The sequence below is a fragment of the Panicum hallii genome, chromosome 1 (genome assembly GCF_002211085.1).
Source record: "Panicum hallii strain FIL2 chromosome 1, PHallii_v3.1, whole genome shotgun sequence".
Classification (NCBI taxonomy): domain Eukaryota; kingdom Viridiplantae; phylum Streptophyta; class Magnoliopsida; order Poales; family Poaceae; genus Panicum; species Panicum hallii.
In genome coordinates, this window is record NC_038042.1 from 21,959,015 (window position 1) to 21,967,200 (window position 8,186).

At 48.1% G+C, this 8,186-nt stretch overlaps 1 non-coding gene across 1 annotated transcript; it reads right to left on the reverse strand.

Annotated features, from left to right (window-relative positions):
- Positions 1 to 1,958: 1,958 nt before the first annotated feature.
- LOC112879195 lies at positions 1,959 to 2,065 on the reverse strand. Its single transcript, XR_003226017.1, has one exon. It is a non-coding gene; the product is annotated as a small nucleolar RNA R71 (small nucleolar RNA).
- Between the last annotated feature and the right edge of the window lie 6,121 nt (positions 2,066 to 8,186).

Here is an 8,186-nt window from a genome sequence, read left to right on the forward strand (position 1 = left end):
GAAAAGTACTCGGGTAGGACTCCTGGGCTCCTATCCGACTAGGACTTACATGTAACCCTATCCCCCCAGACTATATAAGGGCGGGTAGGGACCCCCTCCAAATAGGAGACACAACGTCAACACCTAAGGCAATACAAACCACACACAGGATGTAGGGTATTACGCTCTCGATGGCCCGAACCTGTCTAAACTTTATGTTCCTTGCACCTTCGGGTTCCTGACCTCGGCGACACCCTACCTACAAACTCACCACCTCAGGGGTATCCCTCGGTGGGCGTTGCAGTAAAACACTGATAGGAGCCTCTCTCCCTCTCTCATTCTTGTGACTTGTACTCCTCAGGGTAGTGGAGCTAAGCTAGTTCTTCTCTTAAGTGAATCATAGTCATCCTCAAGGTTGTTGAGCAATCCTCAGCCTTGGGTATGGCTTTGTATTCGACTCATCAATATCATATTAATGCAGACCTTAGTCATGGTTGCTATGCTATCTTGATAGTTTATCATACCATGCCTTGTTCTTCCATAAGTCATGCTTTATATGTGGTTAGGCCAGATGTTCTAAGTAAGGCTATCGGTTTGTTATGCCTTTGGGCTTGCCTTAGCGCTTTACATGTCTATCCGAAGGGTGGGAGACCCGGGGGCGCTAGGGTAGTGACCTCGTACATGGGCATGGTGCCTAGGTAAGCGGGATCCTTCGGATATGACCATGCTCCACGGTGTTGTAGAGGTAGATGGCAGGTGGTGACAACCCTGTCCATCCGCTACGGCAGCTTTGCCATGGTTAGTGTAGTCCCCCCTGTTTGGATACGGTGTAGGAGTTCTAAAAGATGTACTGGGACTGGATTTACTCTGGTGCAGGACATTCTCCTTGGTATCGCGAGCCTTAGCTCTGAGCCCTAACCATGTATCTTGTGTAACCCTTGCCTGTATGAATAGATGCTTTTAGGACATTCTTTGTATGCCTGTGCTCCCACTAACCTTTGGTTTATTCGTTATTCTTTATCTTGAGATTGGCTTGAGTGTGTGTCACATTACCCTCATTATCATTTATCATAACTTACCCCTATATGAAATATAGTCTATATCTTAATCGTATCATCCTGGTTATGTACCTAGTAAACTCTTTTACTCATGCCATCCCATGGGAAATTATAAATAACAATACCCAAATACTCTCTGGGCGAAATGCTACAGCGATACATCCGTGCGCTTGCGGATCCAATCTGTAATCATTAAGACATACCACCACGGCGTTTCTTGGTGCCATCGCTAAGGACTAACAATCCTGGTGATGATGCTAAGAAATGCTAACAGCCATTTCTGGCACCGTTGCAAGGGATGGCATTGATTAAAAGATTTACTAATACATGATCTTGGCAATATGTTTAAGAAATAGCTATTGCTTATACTAGCTAATGTTGCTTTTGTTTCCTCCTGATTGGATGAAAACAGGGTAGTGTATGACTGGTTTCTCTTTGCCAATAAACTTTGTTGAAAATCTAGATAAGCTCGTGAGAAGGGTCCGACCTCATGTCATCCCTCCTCAAATCATTCTCTCGGTAACCGAACCATTCATTCAAGCACCATCAACCGTTATGGCTGAAAAGACTCTTCATAACTTTTCCATCCCCTCAGCCAATAATGTGGCCACTGGACCACATGTTGATGTTGGGGACGTGAAGTTTGAACTCAAATCGTGTCTCATTAACATGGCACAGGCTAGCCCGTTCTGCGGCAAGCCAAATGAGGATGCCAATGCACATCTTGAAAACTTCCTTGAACTGTGCGAGATCGTAGTGATATGGGGTGTTACAGCTGATGCTATCAGGCTCCGTCTGTTTCCCTTCTCCCTCCTTGGAAAGGTGAAATAGTGGTTTTACAAGGACAAGGAAGCTGTCAGCACATGGAACAAATGTTCTATGGCGTTCCTCGCAAAGTTCATCCCACTGGGCAAAACCAACGCCCTGTAGGGGAAAATATCGTGTTTCCAGCAGACAGGGATGGAGTCAATCCCTGAAGCTTGGGAGAGGCTACAAGAATACATCCTTGCCTGTCCTCATCATGGGATGGACGAATGGCTCATCCTCCAAAGCTTCTACAACAGGCTGATGACAACATCAAGAGCCCACATCAACACTGCTGTAAGAGGAGCATTCCTCGACCTCACCATCGCCAAAAGCTACACCACTGGTGTTGACGGCCATTAAATCACACTTTGTCCATCAACTTCTCCGGAATAAATAGAGCTCTACATCATGTTCCATACAAATTTTGTTTATTCTAATAAAATTCCACAAGTTTTGGATGAGTTGTGAATGCAGGGACAGGTGTATCAAAAATGAGGCAAAATGGGAAAAATCCCAGGCCGACCGGCCTCACCTAGGTTGGCCGGCCTGGCACTGGACCCAATCAGCACGTCATCGATCCAGGGGCAAGGAAACACAGTTACCTTGATCCCAAGCTGTGCACTTGAAGTCAGTTTGATCAGATGACCTGAAAGGCTTCACCTATGGATTGAAGGGCCCACCTGCATGCAAGACTTGGGCAAAATCCTGAGATTCGCCTCCCTTGACAAAGCACAAGCGTTGATCATCAAGTTGGTACCCGGCCGGCCCCTAACTGTCAAACCTCGGACCAACGCAACTGCCACCGGCACCAGGAGAGCATCAGGGACATCGAGGAGATGGGCGGTGCCAAGTGGCCCAAATCCCATGTTGGCCCGCCTGGGAGAGGCCGGCCGTCCCCACTTTGCAGCCTCTCGAGCTCAACTTCGTGTGGAAGTTACCTCAACCGATGAAGTGGCGTCCAAGCTAAGCATCAACCTCGGCACCGACCTACAAGAGCTATAAATAGAGGGTCACCCATCACTTGTAATACACAGCAAGGAGTTCTCATTCATTTCACTTTCTACAGTTAGGTTTAGTAGTCTGGGAGTTAGAGTTGAGTTGAGCTTGTCTCGAGATTCCGGAGTCATCATCGGAAGTCTGGTATAAGCTCTTGTATCTTTCCCTTTGACATTTATCAATATAATTTATCTTCTTTATCTTTTCAACTCATCTTTACTTTATGCATTTATTTATCTCTCCAAGTTATTCAGCTTGTGTGCGGAAGTTCTGTCCTCTAGCTTAGGCTTTGTTATCTTCCTTGTTTTATTGAATCTTACCTTATGGGTTTTCTGGCTCGGACTAGGGAGCTCAAGTAGGGTCCCTAGGTCGAGGGGATTTCTCAAGAAGGCCTCAAGAGAAATCCTAAGACCGAGTGCAGACGTGGTGTCTGGCTTAGTGTTATCTAGGAATTGTGTTCCACCCCACAGAACAGTGTGGTAGGTAGCAGGTGGTGATAACCTTGTCCGTCTCTTGTAGCCCACCATGTTCGGTTGCTCACATAGCAGTAACAGCAGGTTGCCGTTGGACTCCCCTCTCACCCCTTTCTGCAGTCCTTCCTCTTCCAGCTGCCGAAGTAAGCTCTTAGCTCCCGATAACTAGATATAAGCAAGGTTTAGTCTAGAGAGGCTAGCTTGTTAGTTTAGAAGTGTTTTAGGAGTCTTTCTCGCTCGTTGTCCTCCCAGCTGCTTACTGGTCTAAGGTTTAGAGTCTCCTATATCAAAAGGTCATTGCGTGGCCATTTATCCTATCTTATCATATCTGGCTTATCCCCACTAAATTAGTCGATTGATATATCCACTAAGATTTTATCACTCGTTCATTCGATACTCTTTAGAACCATAGTGCTTCCCCGTGGAAATTTATGATACCCTAGAATACTTCAAGGTGAAGTGCCACAGTGATGGATTCTATGCACTTGCAGAATACATATTCTATTGGGTATAAAAAACGCTAACAAGCATTTCTAGCACCGTTGCTAGGGTAGCAATTGGTGCTAAAGATATCGTCAAAAAGTTTGATAAATTTAACCATTTATTGCCGCTATCCGCTAATTTTAGCGAACTTACCATTGCTCTCTTTGTCTTTGTGATATATGTAGAGCAGTGCATGACCGGTTTCGATCTACCATCTAACTTCGACCCGAGTCCAGAAAGAGTTGGGCGTGTTGTCCAACAAAGAACTGTCCCACCTCAGAAGAGGCTCACTTTGGATGAAAGTTGGACAACACCAGTCTCATCACCCATGGCTCAAAAGGCACTCCTTCAATTCTCAGCCCCGTCCAGCACCCATATCCCTACTGGACTAAACACTGACCAAGGCAATGAAGGCTTTGAGCTAAAGATTAGGCTTGTCAACATGGTCCAAGCAAGTCCTTTTTGTGGTAAGGCATCAGAGGATGCCAACACTTATCTTCAGAACTTCTTGGAAGTGAGCAGCACAATCAACCCCAAAGGCACTACAGTGGAAAACATTCAACTTCATCTGTTCCCATTCTCTCTACTTGGGAAAGCAAAGACGTACTTCTACACCAACAAGAATGCATTCACCACATGGGATGCCTGCTCTAATGCATTCCTGGCCAAGTAATTTCCAGCGGGCAAGACCAACGCCCTTCGGAACACGATTTCCAGTTTTCAACAACTCCAGGATGAATCCATCCCGGAAGCCTAGGAACATCTCCAGGAATACATCACAGCATCCCCACACCACGGCATGGAAGAGTGGCTGATCATCCAGAACTTCTTCCATGGACTAAGTCAGTGAGCGCAAGACCACATAGATGCAGTAGCGGGAGGAGCATTCCTCTCCCTCGATGTTGCAAGAGCTAAAGTGTCAGACCCGGACCCACGGGACTGTGCATGTAGCGTACATATCCTAGGATAAGGGATGAGACATGGCCAACGCCCTACATCTAATGTAACTACTCGTAGCGTAGTAGAACTACTAATACAGTAGTAAAACTAGTTGGAGACGGTAGGAAACTACCCAAAAAGTACTCGGGTAGGACTCCTAGGCTCGTAACCGACTAGGACTTCCATGTCACCCTATCCCCTAGACTATATAAGGACAGACAAGGACCCCTCCAAACAGGAGATCACCCGATCACTACCTAAGGCAATACAAATTACACAAGACATAGGGTTTTACGCTCTCGGCTGCCCGAACCTGTCTAAACTTTGTGTTCCTTGCACCTTCGAGTTCCTGATTTTGACGACACCCTACCTATAAATTCACCACCTTAGGGGTATCCCTCGGTGCGCGCTAGGTAGGGGTGTTCATCAAGCATCTCTCAGCTTCACCAGCACCGTGCTCGACGAGGGCACAACTTTCATCTTCGGCTTTTGGATATGCGTCGCCAACGTCATGGGTTGCTTCAATAGCCACCTAGTTGACTCCAGGAAGCTGGAGGCCTCTACACCAACTCGACACGGTGAGCTTGACGAGTTCATCGATAACCTAGATGAGTTGCTGCTCCCCGATCTAATTCGGCAGATCGAAAAGATGTTTGTTTTCGACGTGACTTCCACTCGTACTGCACCAGAACTAGTCGGATCGGACTCAAACCGATTTGAGGGGACCACACAATCAAAGTTCCCCTCCGACTTGGAGGAGGACTTAGATTGTTTTCTCAAGCTCGAGGACATGGGGCCCCCATTTTCGACAACTACTCGGACTCCCACGAAGAGTACTCGTCATTTAGTACTACACCTTCAAGCTCGAGCCGAGGAGGACTTGAAGATGAGGGAGCCACTGCTTCTCGGGGCCCCCCTACTCTTGACAACCACTTGCAACCCAATGACCACCCCGAATCCTTTTCGGGTTGTCACCTAGGTTTAACCAAAACATCTACGCCGCGAGGCCGTTTCGTGTACTGGAAGGGCATAAAGCCCTCTGAACTACTCGATTACAACTCCCGCCTTGTGCCCTTCATGTAGGAACTACCCTTCCAAGAGGGCAAACCCCTCTCTCCCATCTCCGAAGGGGGAGAGGGTAGCACAGAGCTACTCGAATACAGCCATACGGCCGACAACTCGTCGGATCATCAAGTCTACATGGCTTCCCTTCGCAATGCGGGTGACGACAAGCTGGGTCCCGAGTACAATGATGAACTACTCGCGGACGTGTCCGCCGAAGAGCGTACAGTGGACGCCCCCTAGGATGAGAACAAGGAGCATAGAAGGATCCGGTGGGTGAAGAATGCAAGCGCGCCCAGCGCAGGCGGAATGCGGAAAACCGCGCTCACAACCCAATGTACCAAAGGAACCTCAACAACACTTTTGCAGTAGCTGCGAATCAGGAGTATCGCACACCGATTGGCGCCATTGCAGAAGCAGCGCTTCTAGCTCAACAATTACCACCCAACCCCTAGATACAAAGGATGCAGTATCTAACCCAGCGCTCTTGTGCAACTCGATGGGTAACATCCAGTGTCTTCCACTCGGAACATGCCCTCAAGGTCTGAGCGTAATGGTGGCACCGTGCAAATTAGTCGCACCCCTAGACAAGCCCCCAGGTACCGGAGGAACGACAATCACCAGCACAACCAGGGCTCACAGTCTGCGCGTGGCAACATCGAGCAAGAGGTACAACAATCCACTTTCCCACCTTGCAACTGGCGTGACAAAAGGCCTCAAGGCGAGGCTCCACCCGAGGCCAGCCTTCACGACACTCCCACGATTGATCTTAGGTAGAATATCAATGATGGCCGATGCGCGGCGCATCATCGAGGCAAGGAGAAGGGACCGTCTCGATAGATACCACGACGACGACAATAACGACCGCTTCCCCGCATTCACCTCCAACATCACTGACAAATCCTACCCTAAGGACTTTAAACCAGTCGGCATCCCCAAGTATGACGGCAAGCAAGACCCGCGCCAATGGATTCGATCCTATTCCGTTGCCATAGAGGTCTCCGGGGGATCCACCTCTACCAAGGCACTCTATTTCCCGGTGGCCTTGGAATCCGCTGTGATAGTTCAAGTACTTGTAAACTAGGCACATTATTTGTTAGTGTAAAGTATGTGCTTGTTAGTGTAAAGCTTCTGTGTGTTTATGTGAAGCTTTTAAAAACTTAAATGCAAGTATAAGGGGTATTTTTATAATTACGGAAAAACTAGGGTTGTTTTTGCAAAATGTATTTGGATGGGGGGTAACTTCAAAACAGGTGAAGGGTTGTTTTGCAAACACATTTTTCTTACTATAACCCCTGTAAAAAATATATTTACCCAAAAGTTTCATTTGAAATGTATGTTTTGAATGGTGTGAAATTAGGGCAAAATCATGAAAATAAGGGTATTTATGTAATTTCACAAAAATACAAGTCCTTTTATGCAAGTAGTTGAATTACAAAGATAACTTTCAAAGTTACTAAGGGCTAAAATATAAAAATGCAAGTCATCATGACCAGTCATAAATATTTGCAGTTAAGTCCAAAACTACATAAAATTCACCTTACTAAGGACAAAAACTTTATTAAGCTTGAATTGAGTGCAAAGTTGTAAAATAAAGCTGTGTACTTTAGGTTTCTGAACTTGAGCCCTAAAGCAAAGTTGTAGGATTTGAAAAACTCCACAACTTCTATTTTGATCATTTCCTTATTAGGCTTTTGAATCAGTAGGAAATTTCAGTTTACAGTGAGGTCCCTAGACTTCTCTATTTTTGCAAACCAGTCCTTCGGACCCCCTTCCCTCTTCTTTTTCCTCTGGCACTCTGCTCTGCTCCTCTGCTCTGCTTCACGTCTGATGCTGCCACTTCCCCGGCCATGTGCCGAGCCTCGGCCGTTCCCCGGCGCCACCTCTAGCTCCTAGCCACTCCACGCGTCGCTTGGATGCCGGCCACCGCCCTAGCTTCTCCTCCCTGACCCTCTCTCGCGCGCGCCACGCCAACCCGAGCGCCGGCCAGCCGCCACCTCGTCGCCGCCGTATCCTGCGCTCATGCCTGCTCCTCTCCCCTTCCTCTTCTGCCCAGTAGCACCAGCAAACGACACTAAACCCATTTCCCTCCTTTCCGTTGCCGTGCGCACCCGGAGCCCCGAACACCACCGCCGCCACCTTCTTCAGCTCTGGCGACCTCCTGTTCGCCGTGGGCAGCCCACCCCAATCCTCCCCGCACCACTACAACCCCCTGGGAAGCTTCCCCTCACCTCACTAACACTCCCAGGCCACTCTTCACGGCAGGACTCCCACCGGAACCACCTCGCCGCAGCTCACTCCCTCCGCCGCCGCTTCGGTTTGCTGTGGGAACCCCACCTCCGGTCGTCCCTTTCCCTTCCCAAGACCTCCAGAAGGTGCGCCTTGAGCT